The sequence below is a fragment of the Anser cygnoides genome, chromosome Z (genome assembly GCF_040182565.1).
Source record: "Anser cygnoides isolate HZ-2024a breed goose chromosome Z, Taihu_goose_T2T_genome, whole genome shotgun sequence".
In the NCBI taxonomy this organism is placed as follows: domain Eukaryota; kingdom Metazoa; phylum Chordata; class Aves; order Anseriformes; family Anatidae; genus Anser; species Anser cygnoides.
The window spans coordinates 55,992,461-56,006,632 of NC_089912.1; positions in this window are offsets into that span (position 1 = coordinate 55,992,461).

Below are 14,172 nucleotides of genomic sequence, written 5' to 3' on the forward strand. Positions count from 1 at the left end.
GACTTAACCTGTTATTTTAATACATCTGCATTAACAAAAAACTACGAAACCTCGCAGTTTAGATGTCTCCCTTCATGCTTCACTCCAGAATAAACATCTGTTTTGTCCGTGTTTATACAAACTTTGTAGGAACTGCAAAGGCAGTTCCAAATTACTGAGAATTTTGAGTCATCTAGGTTCTGAGTCAGATTTCAGACCCTGTATCTGTGGTTTGAGACTTTCTGCAGAACTTGAGAAAAGAGGAAGGTATTATCACTCTAATGGTATTTAAACGCTGAGTCAGAAAAAAAAAAAAAAGTGAATCTGAGATTTGTTTTTGATTTCTGAAGAATTACTCAAGTGTTACAGGATGTAATGGAGACACAGATTTCATCCTTTGTATACAACAGAACAATAATGGAGTAGAAATAAGGCCAGGACCTCAGCTCCACTAACCATAATGTTCTTATACCAGCACAAAATAGCCGAGACTCTTCCCTGTTGACTGCAGTGTATGTGCAATGATTTTAAGATTAACCATTTTTAATAATCTGCACATGTACAAAAGTACAGGGATTTTTATTACAGGGATAACAGTTTGTAATTATGCTCTGCATAATATAGCAATCCTGTCTGAACAATGTGAGATTGCAAATGGTTGTAATCCTGTATGAAGAGTTTCTTCGGTTGTGAATTATGTTACATTATATTGTAGAGACTCTTGAAACAGAGGGCTCAGTCTTTGAATAGAGCGGTCTTTATGGTTTATTAACAGGTGCAAATGATTGGCGGTGTGCATATTTTAACAGATATCTAGTTACTACCTGTTGTGAGAGAAGAACTGTGACACTAGTGTGGAAAGTTGATGAATACGTACCCATTGGTGATGCTATTACTTCACTTTACTGCAATATATCTGTGGCTTGAATAATGGCCTCTTTCCTTTTCTACTTGGGAAAATCAAGAGTGGCACTATGAAGTCAGTGGAAGCGTAAGCAGCACAAGGATCATGTTCATTATTAACAGCTCTGTTCTTCACCGTCCAGAGAGAGAGAGAGGAAGTTTTTTAGAGTAAAAAAGAAAGGATAAAATAAGAATGATGATGATGACGACAACGATGATGACGGTGATAATAAAAATGAAGTAGAAATACTTTTCTTTTGAAATAATAAAGATATCTTGCAATTAACTGTAATTATACTAACACCTCACCCATAGCTTCAAGACATATCTGGGATGTGATTATTACTGCACTTACTGCTAACTATACACAGTGGTATATAAATGCAATAAATTCAGCAGTATTTAACTGTCTAAATCCCAAAGATCTGAAAATCCAAAAGTAATCATAATAAAAATAAATAACTAAAATATGACTACAGCTTAAAGTGCTCTTACAAAGGAAAGAGACAAAGAAACAAGGAAGGAAATGATCATCTCAAACAGACACATAAAGAAGTAAATGTAAAAGACATTGCCAGGAAAAAATAATTTAGCACACATGAATAGAGATATGCTGCAGATAACCACTGTTGTCCTGGGATGTAGCAACTGGACACCCAGTTCTAACTTGTATTTAATCAAACAGAAGCCCCTTGTTGTCATTTTGATCTCATACTCCAAAGGTCATGGAATGATATCTGCATATAAATTCTTACACTGATAGCAAGCGGTAACCTTGTGATTAGTTTAAAGTCCATTAAAACCTTCATCCTAGAAGCTTGATTCCTAACAACCTTGAATTGATGGGGAGACATTTTTGGCCCAAATATGACTTAGGAACAGCCTACAGGGAGAATCTCTTGAGGATGCTAATACTAAAATATATCATTATTATACCTTTTTCTTCTTCAGATTTCCGAGTCTAAAGGAGGATGCAAAGGACCATGAATTCTCATCTAGGTGAACATTATGCTACCAAGTGATCCCCTTTTCCAAAGGAGTTCCTACCTCGACCCTCCAGCTCATTGTCCTGATGTTCTGCTCAGCCTGGCAGACTAAAGCTGCAGCAGGGTCCAGAGTCTGTCACTACATATAAGTTGATTTATTTCGTACTAATGAAAAGTTTGATATAAGACAAGATTTAAGGCAGGCACATAAGGTGATTTGTAAAAATGTCAACAGTGCCTAAGATGACAGTGGTCTCCACGTGCACATTTCTGTGGTTACAGGCTGATAACAAAATGACAGAAATTCACCAAGTGCCTCCGTAAATCTCTTTACTGAAACAGCAGTGCAGGAGCTTCCCAGGAACTGTAACATTACAGATGCAAAAGCTTAATCTCTCCCATTGCTAGCCTGCAGCTAGACCATCACTGTAGGTGGTGCTGTGGGAAGAGTCTATTGGCAGTCAGGTCTCCACAGGGGGAATAAGGGAATAAGTAACAGGAAGTTACCATGCTTCACATACCTGACCCTCCTCCTACACCCCCGCCCCCCCCAAAGGAATTTTTAGAGATGCTAAAATGTTCAAAAAAAAAAAATCCTTTTTCTTCTTCCCAACCTCTCCCAAGAAGGAAATCCATAATGGAATGATTTAATTCTCAGTGCAGATTTTAAGTTTTCATTGTGAAATCAGTGATGATATATATACACATATATAAAAAAAAGGAAAAAGAACAGGAGAAAAAATAAAAAAGAATATGGACACATTTAAAAGAAAGAGAAAAGCATTGTAACTGAGATATTGTAACTCAACAAAATGTAGGCAAAAATAAAGGTACAGAAGGAGGAAGAGAGACTATTCTAGATTTCAAGGAAAGATAAAGATGCAGTGAGGAGATGTAGATGTAATGGATTTAAATTGCAGCAGGGAAAAGAAGATTAATATCGGATATGAAGGAATTAGGTAGAATACTTCCTTTTTACAAAGAAATTGGGTTCTCAGCATAAGAGAAGGAAAAGGAAAAGAAAAAGAAAAAAAAAAGAAAGGGGAAGGGGGAAGGGGAAGGGAAAGGGGAAGGGGAAGGGGAAGGGGAAGGGGAAGGGGAAGGGGAAGGGGAAGGGGAAGGGGAAAGGGGAAGGGGAAGGGGGAAGGGGAAGGGGAAGGGGAAGGGGAAGGGAAGGGGAAAGGGAAAGGGAAAGGGAAAGGGAAAGGGAAAGGGAAAGGGAAAGGGAAAGGGAAAGGGAAAGGGAAAGGAAAAGGAAAAGGAAAAGGAAAAGGAAAAGGAAAAGGAAAAGGAAAAGGAAAAGGAAAAGGAAAAGGAAAAGGAAAAGGAAAGGGAAAGGGAAAGGGAAAGGGAAAGGGAAAGGGAAAAGGAAAGGAAAAGGAAAAGGAAAAGGAAAAGGAAAAGGAAAAGGAAAAGGAAAAGGAAAAGGAAAAGGGAAAAGGAAAAAAAGGAAAAGGAAAAGGAAAAGGAAAAGGAAAAGGAAAAGGAAAAGGAAAAGGAAAAGGAAAAGGAAAAGGAAAAAAAGGAAAAGGAAAAGGAAAAGGAAAAGGAAAAGGAAAAGGAAAAGGAAAAGGAAAAGGAAAAGGAAAAAGAAAAGAAAGAAAAGAAAAAGAAAAAGAAAAAGAAAAAGAAAAAGAAAAAGAAAAAGAAAAAGAAAAAGAAAAAGAAAAAGAAAAAGAAAAAGAAAAAAAAAGAAAAAGAAAAAGAAAAAGAAAAAGAAAAAGAAAAAGAAAAAGAAAAAGAAAAAGAAAAAGAAGAAAAAGAAAAAGAAAAAGAAAAAGAAAAAGAAAAAGAAAAAGAAAAAGAAAAAGAAAAAGAAAAAGAAAAAGAAAAAGAAAAAGAAAAGAAAAAGAAAAAGAAAAAGAAAAAGAAAAAGAAAAAGAAAAAGAAAAGAAAAAGAAAAAGAAAAAGAAAAAGAAAAAGAAAAAGAAAAAGAAAAAGAAAAAGAAAAAGAAAAAGAATAAAAGAATAAGAATAAGAAGTTACTGAAAATATCTGATTTTATTTTTTGGTGGAAAAAATTGTGCTCCCACAAGAGCACATTTTTTTTGGAACTATAATTACATATTGATAAATTCCAACCATATTTCCACGTGGACACCAATTGGTTTACAACTGGCTTCTGAAGGGCTTTTTTCAAGAGACAGAATGAGCTTCTGTCTCTCTTAGAAAGGCTTCTGGCATTGGAAGTCTGGCGAAGCATAGGCTGGAATTTTTTTCAACGGAGAATATCCGTGTCGTGAAATCCTCTCCGTGCTGGAAAGGACTGCCTACCAGCCCATGCTAGTTTTGCCTGTAACAATACTTCGATTTCATGTGTAGTACTCTTTGTCACAAATCCAAGTAGCTGCCCAGAGAACTCACTTAAGACTGCACAAAGCCAAGAACACCTATGCGTGCAAGTTGTCAACATCTTCTTGTGTCACTTAAAAGAAAATGCATTCTACATTAATTGATCTTGTACAGAGTATAAATCCTTCATCACCGTGCACCCGTTATCGTCCATTAATTGCTTTCTCATCTGTGGGTAAGACAGAGTAAAAAAAAGGAGCATCAGGCCTAGTATGAAATACCCAAAACACATTTTGTCTGCAATTATTTTTTTCATAATACATACAAATTAAAGGTGCTCTCAAACTTCAGATAAACAGTGCAACTCTTTGTCATCAATGAAGCTTATCATTATTTCAAAACCAGTCAGAAGCATGGTAGTTTAGCAGCAGAATGGCTAACAGAATTCAGGCAATCCCAGTTATTAGATGACACCTTCAGAACCTTTAAAATAGCCCCCAAATCTGTGCCTATACTTTAGAGTGGCTGATGCTGAGATGAACAGATTTAGGGACTTATTCTTAAACCATTTGATGCATATGTTAATTAATATATTCTATCAAAGAGCAAAGGCCAAAGTCAGCAGAGTGCTTATGATCTCATCTGCCCAGCACAGTGCTCATGCATACACCGACCTTCGGGATCTCAGGTTCTCTAGTCAGATCCCAGGGCTGCTGTAAATGCGAAAATGAAGAGCAAGACCACAACTGTGAAATTTGTTACTGTCCTGGTTTTAAGGTAGCCATTTTTCACCATGATGGGACATCAGGGAGAACATGGAGACAGCTGGGGTAGACCCTTTACAGCAAGTTCTCTGAACTGAGCATATTTACTGTACATATCAGTCATAACGATGTGCTCCTGGAGCATTACAGACATCCTGGCCAGAGAGTGTTGAACAAAGAATATGGATATAAAATGGGAAAAGGTGTACGTAAAAAAGAAAGAGACAGTAGTATACACAAGATATACAGTTACTCCTGAGAGGGCAAACCAAAACTTAAGATGAACACATATGGAAGCAATGATGATCAAATGACCTTTCCCCGGGTTACAAGTTTGATGAAACCCCTACTAACCCTCATTTCACAGACTTTTCTCCTTCTATTTGTCCCTGGAAATACAAAGAATTGATTTTACAAGCTGAATTTCCAGGATCTACTTTTCAGAACTACTTTCATGATCTATCAGCTATTGATGATGTTCACTCTAGAACATGAGGGAAGATTTTCCTCTCCCTCAACCCCTCTTTCCTTCTTCTGGTATAGACAGACTGCCAGACCTTTTCCTGTTTCTTTCTTTGCTTACTTATATATATATATATATATGTATATATATATATATATATAGAGAGAGAGAGAGAGAGAGATACACATATATATACACACACATATATATACACATATATATACTATATACACATATATATACTATATATATAGTAACTATATATACACACACTATATGTATCTATATGTATATATAGTATATGCATATATATGTGTATATATGTGTATATATATAGTAACTACATATATATAGTATACATACATATATATAGTATACATACTATATGCTATATATACTATATATAGTGTATATATATAGTATATATATATTAGTATATAGTATATATACTATATATTATATATATACTATGTATATAATACATATATATAGTATATAGTATATATACTCTATATATATAGTTACTATATACATATATAAACATACATATATATGTGTGTGTATATATATATATATATAGAGTAACTTCCACTTCATGTTGTCAAATCCTGAGTAACAAAATGTAGGTAGCTGGTCTGTTCTGAAAGGGCTCTCCTTAACTCTATTTTTGTAACTTCAGATGAACGATCCATGGTTTTCATGGAAGATGTAATAAGTTGATGGCACTTGGGATATTATTCCTGTTACTGTTAAGGTAGAAAGCACAATGTTGGTGATTTACTGTGTCGTATAGGAACATCGCTGAGGTTTCTTGCTTCTTTTGGGGAGCTTGGCAGCAGTGACGTAATTGGCTGACCCTTTGACTGAAGTAAAGGGACTGAAGTAAAAGTACATATGATACAGTGAAAGCATTGCCATATATTATGCCATACCTAACACACACTGATTGTGTGAATTGATAGGAAGGTGCACATAAGGAATACAAAGAAAAAGCTTCCAAGAAAATTAAGATCAGGTGCCATGAGTGGGGAATCTAATATATAATTTAAACAAGTTCTGATCATGTATTATATAAGGGTAGCACAATGCCATAAGATTTTAAGGTACTTGTCTAAATAGTTCCCTAGATATATTTGACAAGCTACTTCTTCAGAAGACATGAAAACAAGTTTGAGCATTAGAGCAGTGGCTACATCATGTGTGACACTACAAGGGAAGGAACAGGTGCTAGGTTTAGATAGGCCTTTTAGGCCAAAAATATGTGGGATGAATCTTACTGTAGGACACAAGACAAAAGAAATCAATGGAGCATCTCAGATGCCTAACACAGGTTGAGATGCACGACCATTTGGAGTTGCCAATTTTGCCTTTGACTCAAAAGTTACATTAGGACAGTCTTAAAATTTAAACGTAAGTTGCAATTAGTCTGCAGGAATCTAAATATCTTAGAACTTATGGAAAGAACAAAATATTTATGATGTAACTGATCATGTTCACTTTTAGATTTCTACAGTGGAAGTCTACCTCGGAACTAGTCATGTGGGCTCCATTATAGTCTAGGAGCATGAACACATTTTTCTGATACATCCTACACATTTTCTTAAGAATAAGATGAATCGCAACCTTGTTTCCCTCATTGGCTGGAGTACCGAGACAAAAAGATATGTGGCAACCTCACTAACGTCTACATTTAGTCAGATGAACCCTAGCCTTAATGACCAAGTGGAAGCTAGCACACTGTCTAAAAGCTATTTGGAAGTGTCCACATTATCTGAATTGTCTTGATCAAATAAAAGTAGGTTAGTGCCTCAGTTTCCAAACTCTTAACCAAGTGACAGCTGGCTCCCTCAGGAAGGATGCTAAAATTTGACTGAAGATGGAGAATGAAAACCATCACTTTTCAGTAGAAGGCCTCTCTAGGTCATTTGTAAGGCAAGCTGAAATAATTTTCTTGAACGCAGATTGCAGAAAAAGATTCCAGTCTTCAAAGACCATTTTTTGTTGTTGTTGTTGTTGAAAACATACATTTTTATTGTAAGTAACCACTGCTGAGTGACAAGGGAAAATTCATATTGAAATATGTAAAACATGTTTTGAATTGATTGATTTTCAAGACCACTGAGTAGACTGCACAATTAGATTGACATTAACAGATTTATTCCATTTCCATGATTCTGTCCAAGCTTTTCAAGCTGTTGCATAAAACACATACACACACACACACACAAAAAAAAAACACTTCTAAACTAATTGAAATAAGATTAGGCATAACACTAATGAAATTAAACATTAAACATGAATTTAATAAATATTAATAAAATAAAAAATAAAACCGATTATGAAATAATATTCTATCTAATCTTTCTACCCATCTAATCCATCCATCTAATTTATACACAACCTGTGGAACCAGATTTTCTTTCAGTGTATTCTCCCCAAAACCTGATACTATTTGGAAGACAGGCATACATATTAATTGTAGTGTATGTTACAGACAGAATGCTCACTCTTTCCAAAAAAGTCATAAGCTTTTACATCTGTTTAGTTACCATGAAGGTTATAAAATAGATAAAAGGTTCTTTGCTCAATACTTAGATTTTACAGACTACATATTCTATGTAAAAATGGGGAAACAGGAAAACATTTTGCTTTGGCCTGTTACTCGATATTTAAGGGGGCATATTAGGGCTCACAAGCATAGCCAAATATTACATCTTTGTGGACACTTTTCACCTCATACATCGAGGTGCCAGAGGTATAAAAATGGAAGCAAGCAATCATTTTAGCTTTGGATTCTCAGTTCAAATACAGGGTGTCTACACATACTGCTTCTACAATTAGCAATCCATAACAAAGAGAATGTTTTGGTCAAAAAGAAGGCAGCTGAGAAAACTGCAGATAAAATGAAAAAAAAAAAAAAAAAGAGGGAGAAATAATTGCAAAAGGACAAGGTGTGAAGAAGGTGTGAATAGATTCAGAACAGAGATCAAGAAAGGGGAAGGTCAAGATATCAAAAGACACTAAATGATAAGAAGTAAAACCAACTCAATGAAGGTGTTCGCACAACTCCTTATCTGCAACTGTGCTATAATGTTGTTGCATCTGTCTGTTCCATTTCTTCATATTTATTGTGTAAATGATAAGTTTCTACAACCACATTTCAGCTTCTGTTTAAGTGGGCATGATTTTAGTATATTCTGGATACTCAAGATATTTGGCAGTGACAGATGAAAAAGAAATCTAGACAATCTAGAGATTATTTTTTCTATACACTGATTTTTTTTTATTTTTTATTTTTTACCGTGAAAGTTCCCTTCAAAAGGAAGTGAACTTCTTTACATGAAAAATATGAACTTCTTATATGAAGTTCTTTATTTTTCTTTATATGACAGATGGAGTTTAGGACCATGGAAATTGATCCAGTTCCCTCTCTGAAATCTAAAAAAATAATAAAAAAATAAAAACAAAACAGATAAACAAAAAAAAAACGCTTATTTATTCTCCTTTCACTAAAGCCATTCTGATTTATACCAGAGTGAGTGTATAATAAGTAAATAAGTAAGAAGGGAATAAAGACCCAAAATATTTTACTTGCTTCCTTCAAAAGATTTGTTAATAACATCCAAGTGAATATTACTATGTATATAACAAAAGTTTTTAAATTGTTCTTGTATGACTTTTAAATGTTTAAAAGATTTTTATGGGAACTAATACGACTAGAAATTGGTTTCCATGGGTCATTACTGAATTTCATATGCATTAATATATGGTTCTTATTAACTACTACAACATATGAAAAATCAAAACTAACATGTTTTGTCTCTTTTGTGGGAGGAACTAGCAGCATAATTTCACTGGTTTCTGTGGTATTCAAAGTTGGTTAATTTCAATGGCATAACTTTTTGCGTCTCTTGTAAATAATTTGAAGTCAAAGTTCTCATGCAAGCCATGAGGCCCCAAGATATGTAAAGCTACAGCCAAACAGTAAAGTATTTTGATGCAAATTGAGTTTTCTGTGAAAATTAATGAATCTGAGACAGATATACACTATGTAGCAAGATTCCCCCAAACCGAAAATAGAACAGCAATAAAAATGCCAAGAAGTGATAAGACAGCAATAACACATGAGAGATTTTATGTATCGCTTGGAAAAAATAGTTACTGTAAATGAGTGGGTGTTCTTCTCATGCTGCATTTTCCCTCCTTCTTTCCTTTTTTGTTTGTTTGTTTCATTTTCCTTGATTGCTCAACAGAAACATGTCTGCAAAATGATGGATTAATTAAAAGAAACATACAGCTCCAGTTCCCACCACCACTCTCTCTTTAAAAAAGGAAACAACTTCATCTCTATAAGATTCCTTCCAAAGTCCTCATTATTACAGTGTGGTGGGCTTTGAAAGTCATTTACATAATAGCTAACAAAAAATGTACTCAGCAATACACTGAGCCCACTAAACACGGGAGATAATTACACCAGGAGTATGATATTCCACTGCCAGCTCCATTTTCAAGATACATTTATTTGCCCTGTACACAGCCCTGAACAACCAAACAAGCATTAGCATACCGTGTAGGTGTGCACTATTACAACTTACATGATGGGGGAAGGGAAGAAATACAACACACTATTCTTGGCATATATGTACCACCTGAATGGTATTTTTCATTATCTCCTGCACTGGGAACATTGTATTATTCCACTGGGAAGTCATAGTGAAGAGGATATAATTATCAGCAAAGTAATGGGGATCCTCTTGCTAATGGCCAGCTATTCAAATATCTCAATATAATCGCCTTGCCCAATCTCTCCCCATTGCCTACTCTTCTGGAGAAACTCATCATTTTCTCCACTTACTCCAGCATAATGAATTCATTTTGCATTTTCTTTGTGAGAAATTAAGAGGAATAGCAATGTAATGTGTTGACATTTGAAATGCAGCATAGAAAAGTTTAGACTGGCAATTTAGTTTAATCGCCCACTAGCAGAGAGGCTGCTTATTAAATTAATTCTTGGTGTACAGGACATGTATTTCTCAGTTGATCTCTTTCATCTTTTTCATCCACGACCCAGTTCATTAGAAAGAAAGCAAAACCAAATACATGTCAAGCATTTTAGCCTCTATATTACCTTTTATGATCATTGATATTGACGGAGAGGATGAGTGATGGGTGAAAGTAGCTACATGCACCCAAGAAAACACAGCTGAAAAATGGTAGAAGTTACCATTAAAAGTACCTTTAAGATAAGTCTACATAGCAAAGTACTGATCATTCATTGCTATAAAACCTCTTTTGGTACTTTTCCCAAGAGGATGAGTTCATCCCTTGCTTCCTGGTGCAATTTCAACATAGGCATTCACTCCTGCTTATGCTTACTTTGAAAATTTAAAAGGAAACAAAATTATTCCCTCCCAAGATCAATTCTGTAATAGTTATTGGGAGTGGTAGAAAAACAGCTTCACAAATTGGATTTTTGAAGTGGAGACATCAGAGGAGCAGCTGGGCATATCTTGGTGGTATTTTTTTATTTTGTTGTTTTTGCAAAGATAAAAATATTTTACACAAAATACGAACGTAGGGTATGAAGTTGTGCTCATCTGAGCTTAAGATGTCACTGCACTCTGTAACTTGTAGAAAACAGTGGAGATGGGCAGGTCATTCCAAATGAGGATAGTGAAATAATTCAATTTCTTCCTACCATATAAACTTCTGGGTAACATATATTGCATCCATAAAATAATTAACAAAATTAATGACTGATATTTTCATAGTCTGGAAGCCTTTCAAGTGCCTCAAAACAGTAAAAATGCACTTTATTTTCAAGTGAGCAAAAGCACTTTTAATGTGCTTTTTTAATGTGAGTAATTTTGGAAAACTTGAAAAGGTAAACATCATTTAACTTCTTCTGACTTGATTTCAATTAAAAAAAAAAAAAGCAAAAAGCAAAAAAAAAGCACGGTTTTAAATATGCAGTTAGCCCTACTGTTAATGAGATAGTCTACATCAAGAAATATTACCTGGAAAAATATCATCATTTCAAAAAGAAAAATACAAAATAAACCTCTCAGGTAATATAGGTTGATGGTAGTGTAAGAAATAGAACAAAACAAAATGGAATAGATTGTGTTTTCATTGTATAGGTTGCAAAAGACCATCAGATCATCAAGTCCAACTGTCAATCTGACCTACCAATTCCCATCATTAAACCATATCTTTTACTGCCACAATTTGAATGTTTTTATCAAGGAACTTGATATTAAAAAAATACCAGAGAGGAGAAGCCAGTTCTTTCTTACCATTAAGTTCAAGGGAACATTAGCAGAGATTTCTAGAAAAAAAAAATATGGAGAAATCTGGGTATGGTCAAAGATTTTCATCACTTCGTGTGATGCACTATTTCAGAACCTTTCTAGATAACAACCTTGCTGGCTGCCTGCATATCTGAAGCATATTGCTGTTCCTGAGCAAAAGACTGACCAGGACTTACACCCCCCATCATCTTGAAAGAAATAGAACAAATTCTAAATTCTTCTCACATCACCTTATTTTACATTGGCAGATAATTCCACTGGCTTTACTGGAATTACTCGTGATTTACGTTGATGGAAGATTCAACTTCCATGGTTTTATGAATTTCTTCCTCTGGTAGTTTTCTTTTTTTAAAAAAACAAAAGTTGTGTGCTGTGACTTTCTGGCTTAAAACCCCCCACAATTTCCCACAAATATTATTCAGAGCTCAACACATACTATGCTGGAGCAAGATGCCAACAGCAGGTCCTTAACTAAGCTGTTGATTTCTCAGAATAAAATAGAGTTTTCTGCTTGAAAAGTCCTGCAATTTCCTCTTTGTGCCAACAAGCCTGTTTTCTCCCTCTCTCTCCTTACATGTACTCTGATATTTTCTTCTCTCTTGCAGTTTCCAAGTCTCTGAAATATTGGCATTTTTTTTCCCTTGCTGAGGAGCTTTATGAGTATGCAGGCTGCTCGCCGTTATTCCAACCTGCTGTACTTAACCCCTGCAAAGGAGACACACTAATTTTCACATCAGAGCCTACCAGTTTGTAAACTTGTCTTACACCATTAATTTCAGGAACCTTCCAATGTCTTTCAATGGGAAATTAGAAGTGAAACGTATTTACTTTGTGGAAACAGCGGCCATGCCACTGACAAAAGCAACAACTCATACAACTGTTAAGTTGTTAAGAATAGAATTTCTTCAGTTACAAATGCGTACATTGTCAATGGTGAGTGAAAGGAAGAGGCAAAAGGGAGAGGGGGAGGGGGAGAAAGGAAAAGAAAAGGAGAAGTGCCACAATAGGCTCCACAACTTTCTGTTAGTCAAAACCTGTCAGCATCCAGCCTGCATTTCCAAATGACTATTGTTAAAAAAAAAAAAAAAAAAAAAAAAAAAAAAAAAAAACAGACTGGTTCTATTGTTCATCTCCTAAAGAAAAAGAAAAAAAAAAAAAAACTTTTTAAAGGCTATTTTTAAAAGAGCCTATTTAAAGTTTTGGCAGAGCAGGGAACCTAATTACTATATATCATTTTTTCTAAATGTAAATGAGAAAGAAGTTAAAGAATGAAAGAGAAAAAGAATTCATGGTCTTTCTGGGTTTGAAAAGCCCCCCTGCTGCTTACTGCATCGCATTTTTATTGGTCCTTCCTTGGTGCAATTAAATCCTAGGGTGCATTTTCTCCATTGAGAGTACAGGGAGACATTGTGGGCACGATGGGGTGCTCTGGTGAACTGCAAACCAGAAGGCAACAGGTCCCACGAAGAGGACAGTTATATTGTGGCATCTGCTGATCACTGCTGCTTCTGCCTCAGAATTAAAAAGATTGATGAGGGAAACACAAACCCAGACCCTACCTGCTGTTTGGGACAGGTTCTGACATAAATAAATATTCCAATATAATATAAATAATTCCAAAGTAAACCAAAAAACAAAACAAAAAAAAAAAAAAAAACAACAAACCACCACACACAATACCTGAGGATCCTGAATCCACAGAACGGTGCCCAGGGGTTACTGCCATACAAACGATGTTATTATTAAGAGATGACTAGTCAACCTGATCTGAAGTCACCTATGGGTGTAATGGGTCCATGGAGGACACTAAGTGGCAGTGACAGCAGTGCTCAGTGCAGTGATGGTCATGGACCCTTTTCAAAGTCTCCACATATTTTTCTTTTCTCCATCTTTCTGTTTCACAACTTCAAGATATTTCACCTTTTCCTCATCCCCTCTTCAATCTGCAGGGTACTCTGTTCCATCACTACCCAGTTCCTCATTTACATTATGCCTATAGATTTTTAAGGCTAAGTTGCTGTCTGTCCCAAAGAGAAGAAACTACATTCTCATGGTCATGCCCTTCAAAAGACACTCGGGGGGGAGCATCAATAAAAAATTAGGGGGAGAGTTCAATAAAAAATGAACTGCAAAGATGCTCACCTGCTAGATTTGCACAGCAGTTCTCACTGCTGCCATTGTACAGCATTTGCCTCTGTCTCAGCTGGATATTTCTTACCTCGGGATATGTACAGAGGTACCCTAAGGCATCCCCCCCAGGTCAGGATGTAGAGTTACAGACAGAGGGATAATGAGGAGCCACGGGCTGTGGTGTTTTTCGGCATGCTCTTGTCATGCAGTTCTCTACATCTCTATTTCAGCAGGCACTGCTGAGTGCCACATCGTGTCTCCCTGTCAGGATGGTTTGCTGGATCAGGCCACAGCCCCGACACAGCATGAGTAGGGCTGGTGGAAGGGAGAAAAAACAAAAGAGA